We start from the raw sequence: 9,896 nt of genomic DNA on the forward strand, positions 1-9,896 counted from the left end.
ATTAATGGTATCAATGTGAGCACTAAGTTGAGCACCCAATTAAGTAATGTAGTCCACTTCATGCTTTCCTCCTCTAGTAGCCTTGCGAGGTCTACTATATTGTGAGTTATGGACCGTCATTTCCTCAATTTTGTTCCAAGTTTGATTGTCATCAACTTCGGTGAACATTCCATTTGATCCCATGTTGAGAATGTTTCTTGAATCTTCATAAAGACCGTTCCAAAATTTTTGTACCAAGAACCACTCGCTAAGTCCATGATGAGGACATGAGCGACAAATTCCTTTGAATCGCTCCCAAGCTTCATATAAAGATTCTTCATCTCTTTGCTTAAAGCCCGTAACTTGAGCTCTTAGCATGTTAGTCTTTTCCGGTGGATAGAACTTTTTGTAGAAAGCTAGAGCCAACTTCTTCCAAGAATCAATTCCGAGAGTAGCCTTATCAAGGCCTTTCAACCATTGTTTCGCGGTGCCAATTAGAGAAAAAGGAAATAAGACCCATCGAATTTGGTCTTGAGTTATACCGGTGTGAGAAATCGCATCACAATAGTCACAAAAAGTCTCCATATGAGAATGAGGGTCTTCACTAGGCATCACCCCAAATTGGCTTCTTCCGACTAATTGGATAAATACGGATTTGGCAATAAAATTTCCGGTTAGATGTTGTGGTGTGGGAGTACCATTGGGTAGGTTCTCCTCGGTTGGTACGGAATGTGATGAAAACTTAGGCATTGTGGGTTGATTTTGTGTTGGATTTTGTGTTGGGTTCTCCTCACCTTCTCTTGCAAAAGGGTTGATGAACTCAATAGTATTTGGTTGAATATGTATAACCTCACCGATACCTCTTAAAGTTCTCCTAGCAAGTCTTCTATTGGTTGTCAAAGTCCTTTCAATTTCGTGATCAAAGGGTAACAAGTTACCTTGTGATCTTCTAGACATGCAAAATATCAAACAACTCGAAAATAATTAGAACAAACCTTTAGGAGTTTTACTTCCCCAAGGCAAAGAAGGACACAACTAATAACAATACAAGAAAATCTAAATCAAGTTAACACCATCCCCGGTAACGGCGCCATTTTTGGTCGTGATCCCTCGATGGGGTTTAGTTTTCAGTACTTGTCGTTAAGATCACCTAGACCAAAACACAATTTATAACATCACAAACAACTCTACAATTAGAAAAGAGGCAATTAAAGGTCGGATCCCATGGGACGGGAATTGAGATGAGATTTTCTACTGCAACAAGTGGTGTCTAAGGGTGTCACAATTTGACGTTTGAAGTAGAAGATCACTAAACTAAATAGCAATGAAAGTAAACAAGCAAGATGAATTAAAAGGGATGTAAACAATTGATAAAAAGCACTAGGGTGTCATGGGGTCATAGGGGATTCATGGGAATTGATCATACAAACATATTCTCAAATTATAAGCAAGCAATTATTGTTGTGATGGGTCGAGTTGGTTTATATCTTACAATCCTAGGAAAGTTTGGGTCCCGGAGCCGAATCGATTAGATTGTATAACACCTACAAGTCGACTTAATCTTCCCTACTCAACTATATGCATGGTCTAATGAGACTCGAGTTGGTTTATGTCTTACAAGTCTCATTGAAAAGATAGGTGATGGGTAAAAAATGCAAGGATTCATAGGCTCGCATTTCATCAAACATAACATGTGCATAAGTTAAGATCACAACAAGCAAGAAAATAAACTATGAAAACATATTAATTTAAGCATGAATCATTCCCCTAGTTGGTTTCCCCTAATTACCCATTAACCCTAGCTAAGGAAACTACTCACTCATTATCATGTTGAACATGCTAGTAAGGTTGTCAATCATACCAACAAAGTGAAACATGATGAATAAATGAAGATAATTAACAATAATTAAAAAGGGATTAAGAGAATTATACCTACTAATGATTCCAATAATAAAGCAAAGAATAATAGAAGTACATGATGCTTGATTGGAAGGTTGTCAATCTCCCAATAATAACCCAAATAATTTTCAATTACCCAAAATAAAGGATGAACAAGAGAGAGATTAAGGAAATAAAACTTGTATTAGAACTTGATTAAATGTTGATTACAAAATTAAAGAGAGATTTGATTGATATTAACTACACTAAAGATTGCTAAGAAGAACATGCTCTTCTAATTAGACTAATGGGGTATTTATAGTGGGGATTAGTTACATAAATTAGGGTTTAGTAAGGGCTTAAATGACGATTAAGTCCTTGAGGAATCGCCGGTCTCTAGGGAGACTCCGGTCTCTTTTTCGCCGGTCTTAGAAAAAGATGTGCATCCTTCCTTGAAGCTTGTAGAAGACGAAAAGACTGTATGGGAATCCGGGCGTTTTTGGCACGGGACGGGCGGATTTAGGTGCTTCTGGACGGGCGTCCAGAGGGGGAAGACGGGCGGATTGGTGGCGTTTTGGACGGGCGTCTTGTGGAGGAAGACGCTCAGATTGTGGGTGATGGACGGGCGTCTTCAGGGCAATCCGCACGGATTGTCAAACAGTTTCGTTCCTTCTTCTTTTCTTCCTTTTTCTTCATAGAATCCTTGAGGATTTCCTCGGGGATGCAAGGATATTTTCTCATCATTGCCCATCTACTATAGTATGTACAAAGACCTTCTAATCTTGTCTCTCCTTGATGCTTGGTCATTGAATTCAATCAATTTAGCCTCATTTTGCCATTAAAATGCAAGGTTTGCACTCCTTTCCTACCAAGGACACAGAACCTCAAAGAATATGTAAAACAAAGGACTAAAGACAATAAATTACCCAAATATGCACTAAAAAGTATGGGGACAAGGCTAATTCGGGGACTAAATGTGCTTAAATTATGGTCACATCAGTTTTATTACGTGAGGTTCGAAGAAGCAAAATTCGGTTGCCCTCTCAACTGCTGAAGACGAATACATCGCTGCAGGACTGGTATGTACTCAATTATTATGGCTTAAGCAACAATTACGTGATTATGGTACTGACGTAGGATGTAATCCTATTTTATGTGATAATACTAGTGCAATAATAATTTCTAAAAATCCCGCACAACATTCACGTACTAAAGACATTGAAATAAGACACCATTTTATTCGAGACCATGTTGAGAAGGGGAATATAAAACTTGAATTTTGTAGTACAGAAAAACAATGGGCTGACATTTTGACAAAATCGTTAGCTAGAGAACGATTTGAGACTTTACGGTTGGAAATTGGTTAATTGGTGGTACCTAAGCTTCTGTATATGTTTAATTTTCCTATGACTGACTAATTTAAGTTAAGATTGTATGACTGTGTCCGTATATTGCGTTGCATGAATAATTTCGTTTATAGGAATATATTTATCATAAATTTCCATTTGTTATTTAGAATTTAATTGTTATACAAACTTAATCCTTTATCAAAATAGACAAGGTACACCATATCTTTTTTTTTCTAAATCACATACAAACTCTCCTATATTGCTCTCCATATCTCACGCCTCATATTTCCTACACATAATTCAATTCCTAAAATTTATCTTACTTTCCAAATTTTATCTTTTACCATATAAATTTGATCAACTAACAACTCCTATGACTACTTTAATACTTGTCACTATTTGACACTTACCAAAATTAATCACTTCCTATTTACCATAAACTAGGATGCCACTTGCCTTATATCACGTAACCCTAGTCCTAGCCTTATAATTACCCTTCCCCTTTGCCGTGTAAACCATACAACACCCCACTTTCATACTTTTTCTCTTCTCAAAAAATTACCATAATTTCATCATCACCTTCTTCACACAACCATCAACATCACCATGAATTCACATCATGCAAAAACCGGATCATCAACCCGCCATCAACAAAGCCGCCATATTAACAAACCATCATCACCACTTCCATTTCATGATCTTAATTCTTCTAGCTTTCCTTCACCTCAACCAAACTTATCTACACCCCCGTTTCACGGTCGGGACGACACGGTGTCCGAGGGAAAAAGACGCCGCCTTTTTAAAGTGAAGAATAAGGTAGTTGTTGATGAGGGTGACGATATTAAGGAACCCAAGGTTATTGTAAGGAATGGTGTTACACGAACTTTACACCGGGATGTTTCGAAAGCCGCAACAAAAGAAGGGTTAAATCGAGTCCGGTTGACTCATGACGAAAGCATCCTTGTTTTTTATTGATTTTCTCGTGTCTTGAAGTATTCTATACATGGAGGAAGGTATTATCCCAAATCTTGGTTGGTTAATGTTCCCGCCCTTAAGTATTTTATTGATTTTCTTTATTTTCAAGGGTGGAGTCACATTAGTCAATTTTCGGGTCCAATTTATCCGGTTGAAGTTGTTAAATTCTTTGCTAGTGTGTCGATTAAGAAAGGGGTCTTTCATGCATTGGTTAATGGTGTTGATGTGACGGTTTCTGCTTCGGATTTTTGCTCTATTTTTTCAGTTCCCGATGACGGAATTGAAATTAATCCGAGTCTTGCATGGTCCAATGTTGTTAGTGACAAGGAGTTGTTGGTTAAGAAGTATTTTGAGGATGTTGGGACGGATGGTGGGAACATTGTTGTTCGTCCTCTCTCGGCGAAAATAAAGTTCCTCATAAACTTTCTTTGGAACACGGTTTGTGCCGAGGAGAGAAGGACGAGACAAGGTTTCGAGTTATGAGGCTATTATTATTTACTCATCGTTGGAAGGACAAAAGGTGAATTCAGCGAGTCTTATTTTACATCATATAGTCCAAACGAGTCTCACGGTTACCAAGGAGAAATTTAGTACAACAATCGACCTTCCATATGGGATGTGGGTGTCTCGATTGTTAGAAGTGAAACGAGTGGTGGGACAGGATAGCTACGGTGTAAGTGCCAAGGATTGTATGTGTGATCGCTTGATTAAGCTTATGGGTCTTGTAGTTGATGGACCTGAGTTATTACTTGTCAAGGATGTTGAGAAGATTCCGAGTGATTCGGGTTTGGGGCCAATGGAGGCAAAATTGGAAAGTTTTATGACTACTTTAATGGAGAAGTTTGAGGAGCAATCCACCAACTTGGCTATGGTTTTATCACAAGTTGGACCATCACGGTCTTTGGAGTCGGGTTTGGATTCTTCTCGGGTTTATTCTTGGATGGATGAGGTGGATAAGAGGCGAATGGGTTTTGAGAGGGAATTGAAGGCCATCCGTGGGGAAGTGTTCCCACATAGAGATCGTCTTACCTTTCTCACGAGTCAAGGCGGTGCTTTGGTTATGCATGGAAAAGCTATGGCAAACGATCAATCACTAACTTTTGAGGCGACTAAAGCTTTGTCCTTGAAGATACTCAACTTTGAACGAAGTATTCAAAGTCTTTCTCAGCTTGTGAGGAGCTCCTTCGATCGTCTCGATGCCTTGGAACATCGTACCCGCCCCGACTACGTGAACCCATACAAAACCCGAAACATTAGACTTTACCTCACCTTGCCTTATCTAGCACTTTCTCCTTTTAGTATCTTTTCTTTATCTTGATGGTGTATTTTGCAAACTTAAGTTCGGCCCATTTTGGCATATACTTGTGGATTATGGCCCAAGTATTTCTCTAAACATGTGTTTATTCGGCCCTTTGGCATCAAACATGTTTTCTTAAGTTTGTATGATAATTAATCCTCCAGATGCTTATAGTTATGCGTGCTAATATTATGTTCTATGACGTTTTATCTCTTGTCTCGTCTTATATTATTCTAGTCATTTCAGTTTTGTTCTTAACTTTTCAATGATGTCAAGAGGGGGAAAGAACGTTATGGTAAGCATCTACCTAAGCTTGCTCCTTGTCAAGACCGATTGTCTCTTAAAGTACTTAAAGTTTCGATTTTATGTTAATCGTCATGATCTTGCGTTGATCTTTATTATTAAGATGACGGTATTATATTGAGGGGGAACTCTTTACTTAGTCACAAAATTAGGAGGCTTCCCATCATCAAAAAGGGGGAATTTGTTGAACCATATAGTATATATGTTTATGTTTTGATGATGTCAAGGTGCTTTATAATTTATATACTTGTTGTGCGTAATTGTTTGTCTAAGTCTTTTAGATTCGATTTATCTAATACAAGCAACAAAGGAAGTTGTGATGGAAGTATACATGAGTCAGGCCTCAATTCAAGATCAAACGATGTGAAGATTCATTCAAGATTTATGTGAAGACGAAGTCCGTCTAAAGATTAATCAAGCTTGGATGATGACGTAGCCTATACTCGAAGATCTCCCTGAAGATTAGAATAGTATAGGTGATTATCTCATAATGATAACCAAGAATGAGTTTCTTGAATTAGTAAAGTTATAGCTTTGCAGCTATAACATTACCAGTAAACGAGCTCAATGTTATAGCTCTCTTACTATAACATTGAGATACTGAGTTTACTATACACGGCATATAATGTTTTAAAATTGTTTTTAAAATTGTTTAAAGTTTATTTTAAATGTTTTGATAAAAGTATTTACTTGATAAAGCCCGGTTTAGTGCGGAGTTCGGTTCCTTGTTGAACGTTGACTAGTAGTCATTTTGGATCAACATATGAGTTCGACCATGCTACTAATTAGGGTTTCAACAAAGCCTCTCTTAAAACCTAAATTCTAACCCATATATTGAGCTAGGATTTGCACGAGTCACGAGGCATATGAGCCGTTACATCTCATGTAGACTAAGATATATTTGGTAAAGATTGTATATCTTTACATATCTTATATATCTTACTTAATATATTTATTTATGATAAAAGATATTCTTGTTATAGAAAATTTTATCATATCTTAGAATTTATAGTAAAGATAATAATTAAATAGATTATATTCTATCTTTAGGAATATTCTTTATTATCTTTTAGGCTTTTTAGGAAAGAAATAATAGAAGATATGATTTGTTAACATATCTCCTATTTTCAGCCATTAGGGTTTCTAGAAACCGAGTTTCCTTATTCTTTCCTTCCTATAAATACTTTGCTCTTTGCAACATTTAATGTAGAGACCTTAAGCATAAAAATTGATCTTATTTTCACAAAGCAAAATCGTGTGTTTCAAAGTAGAAAACCGTTTTGTTATTTATGAAAGGTCGTGTGTTTTTAAACTCGTATATTCATTTGTTAAGTTATCGTTATAAGATAATAGTGCTTATTTGATTAGTCACTCGAGTATTTAACGGTACTCAATGAGTTACAGCTAGAGTTAGTTGTACGAGTTGAGTTAGTAAATTTGTAATCCGTAAAAAGGTACTAAAGGTTTTAATCGAGAATAGTGGACGGCCAAACAGCTCAACATCACAACAATATTCCAAACTCCATAATCAATCTCCACACAACTGACCACACACTAAACTGTGTAGTCTTGCCAGAGTACCCATCGTAACAGATACTCCACACCGCCAGTGGGGGACCGCAGCCGTTCCCACCTATGCCCCGCTCATCTCCATCGAGCGATAAACCCATGTTCATTAATGTGCACATCCCTTCCTGTGGCAGGTTCCACAGAGGGCAAATCAAGGGCGTGAAGCCACTCCCGCAAGTGACTCCACTCTGCCAGGGACGCACCCCGAAGATCACAGACAGATAAACAGTAATCACAACACAAAACCATCAACTGTCTGAATCAATCAATAATACGAAATCACAACTGTCTGAATCAATCAACAATCACTAACTACAACACAATCACCACACATTATGTAATTAATACTGAGTAGGGAAACTCTACCTGGAATCGCAATCACCAAGATCGTCACAATCAGCTAATCATAATCATTCTTCAACTAAATCACCTCCTATAGACACACAATCATACAATCACAATCTAACATCAACAATACTCCCCAAAACCCCCAAATTACCCAATTAGGGTTTTAAAGAAACTCAACGAAACACTACATAAATTATACAAGAAACATACCCCCGACACGACGATCACAACGGTATAAAGAACAAGATGATCCGACCAACCAAGCCTTGGAATTTCCTAATAATGCGATGAATGCGAAGAACGTAACTTTCAATCTTCTCTAGAAAGGTTTTAGGATGATAAAAGTGTTTAAGGAAAAGTGACGGAAGCTTTTTATATTAATCCCGCATTATTAACAAAACCCGTCAAAACAAACCCGTAAAACACACTTACTCGATCGAGTAAGTAACTTACTCGATCGAGTGCCCCTTACTCGATCGAGTGCCACACATACTCGATCGAGTACCCATTAGACAGACTACTGTTTCGTATAAAAACATACTTACTCGACAGAGTAATCCCCACTCGATAGAGTACCCATAGACATAGAAAACCGTAGTATTACAGTCTTCCCTCCTTAAAAAGAACTTCGTCTCCGAAGTTTAACCCATACATAAAAACAAACATACTAATTCGAACAAGACACAACAACGCAACTAGGAACTTAAAACGAAACCCACCTATCAAACAGGAACCCTTAACACCAACTCCACCAACTATGCCTACCTTCACAACATGTTTCACGATATCGTATCAACTACATTATAGTCTCCCTCGACACTAACTCTATCTCCATACACTACCGACTACCATCCACAAACGCTGCTAGCTCTGTTTCACTAACATATTATCCACTAGAAAATCAAATATCAAGACACTCATAAAGATCAAACGGAATGTTACATTCGACCACCCTTAAAAAGGAACTTCGTCCTCGAAGTTCACTCCAACTCATAGCATTATCATCCCACTGTCAACAATATCGAAGTATTCTCACATTCCTAGACATCATACTACTACAAGCACGGCCATGACCTTTTAACAATATTAACCACAATATATATAATTCCATCCTTTATGCTACACCAACACTCTACTTCCAACTATACTACAACATGTAGAACCAGCAAACTCTCTTTGCATCACATCGTACTCCTCTTAAGGTAAATGTTACTTCCTCGTAACTCACTATAATAGATCTTTAGCTATATCTTCTAATTATCCTCATCACCATGACATGTCATAGATAACCGCCTATAATCTAAACACTTACTATTCCTATATCCACGACCCTCTTACTTAAACATTTCTCATACCTCAACTCATTCTGCACTCCATCTAACCAATACCACAAAATCCTGAGCATAACCAACACTCCAACTCTTCCACATCACCACAACACGACATATCTCTCTATATAAAAACACCTATCGCCAAAAACATAACTCACGGTCCACACTCGCTACGCACACTCACACTAGATCCTCAATTTCATTTCTTTTATTACCGCAAAACTCATTCATCACTTAACATGATACTAATTTCCAACACCCTATACTCATTATCCCAATAAGAGATTATGAACCACTTACAGCTTCCATGTCAGTACAACACATGTTCCACGGATCACGCAACATTACTATGTAAACCAATGCCTCCTCTAAAAGAAGATAACAAGTACTCCAACAACCTCTTGTAACTGTGTCCCACCAATAGGATATCACTATACCATGACAACAAACGAAAACATATACAACTCTCTTCCATATCATGCTCTACCTTCACTCCCAAGCTGAAACCAGCAAGAAACATCAACAAACAAAATAAAAGTCTATATGTCCAACCTAAACTCACAAGAAGCAACATCAAACAAAACAACAATCTATGTATAACTGATATGCACTTTCGAAAACTCGCATCGTAATCATCCCACCTACTCCACCACAACCGGTGACGGCATCGTAACACCACCACCAACAGCCGCACCGCAGCACGAAAATACCCGCATCACAACACGAAGTACCGTGCCCGGATCAACACCCGAGGCACAACAACCACATCGATAGACATCACAACCACATACAATTCCCACAAACATTGACTCAGTATAACTTTCCGGACAAGAAAACTTACTCAAAACTGCTTTACTAGGTCGCAAC

At 37.8% G+C, this 9,896-nt stretch overlaps 1 non-coding gene across 1 annotated transcript; it reads left to right on the plus strand.

Moving 5' to 3' along the window:
* The first annotated feature begins 250 nt into the window (after window positions 1–250).
* LOC141637085 (small nucleolar RNA R71) lies at window positions 251–357 on the plus strand. The gene has a single exon (XR_012541647.1). It is a non-coding gene; the product is annotated as a small nucleolar RNA R71 (small nucleolar RNA).
* The last annotated feature ends 9,539 nt before the right edge of the window (window positions 358–9,896 follow it).

This window comes from Silene latifolia, chromosome Y (assembly GCF_048544455.1).
Source record: "Silene latifolia isolate original U9 population chromosome Y, ASM4854445v1, whole genome shotgun sequence".
NCBI classification, from domain to species: Eukaryota; Viridiplantae; Streptophyta; class Magnoliopsida; order Caryophyllales; family Caryophyllaceae; genus Silene; species Silene latifolia.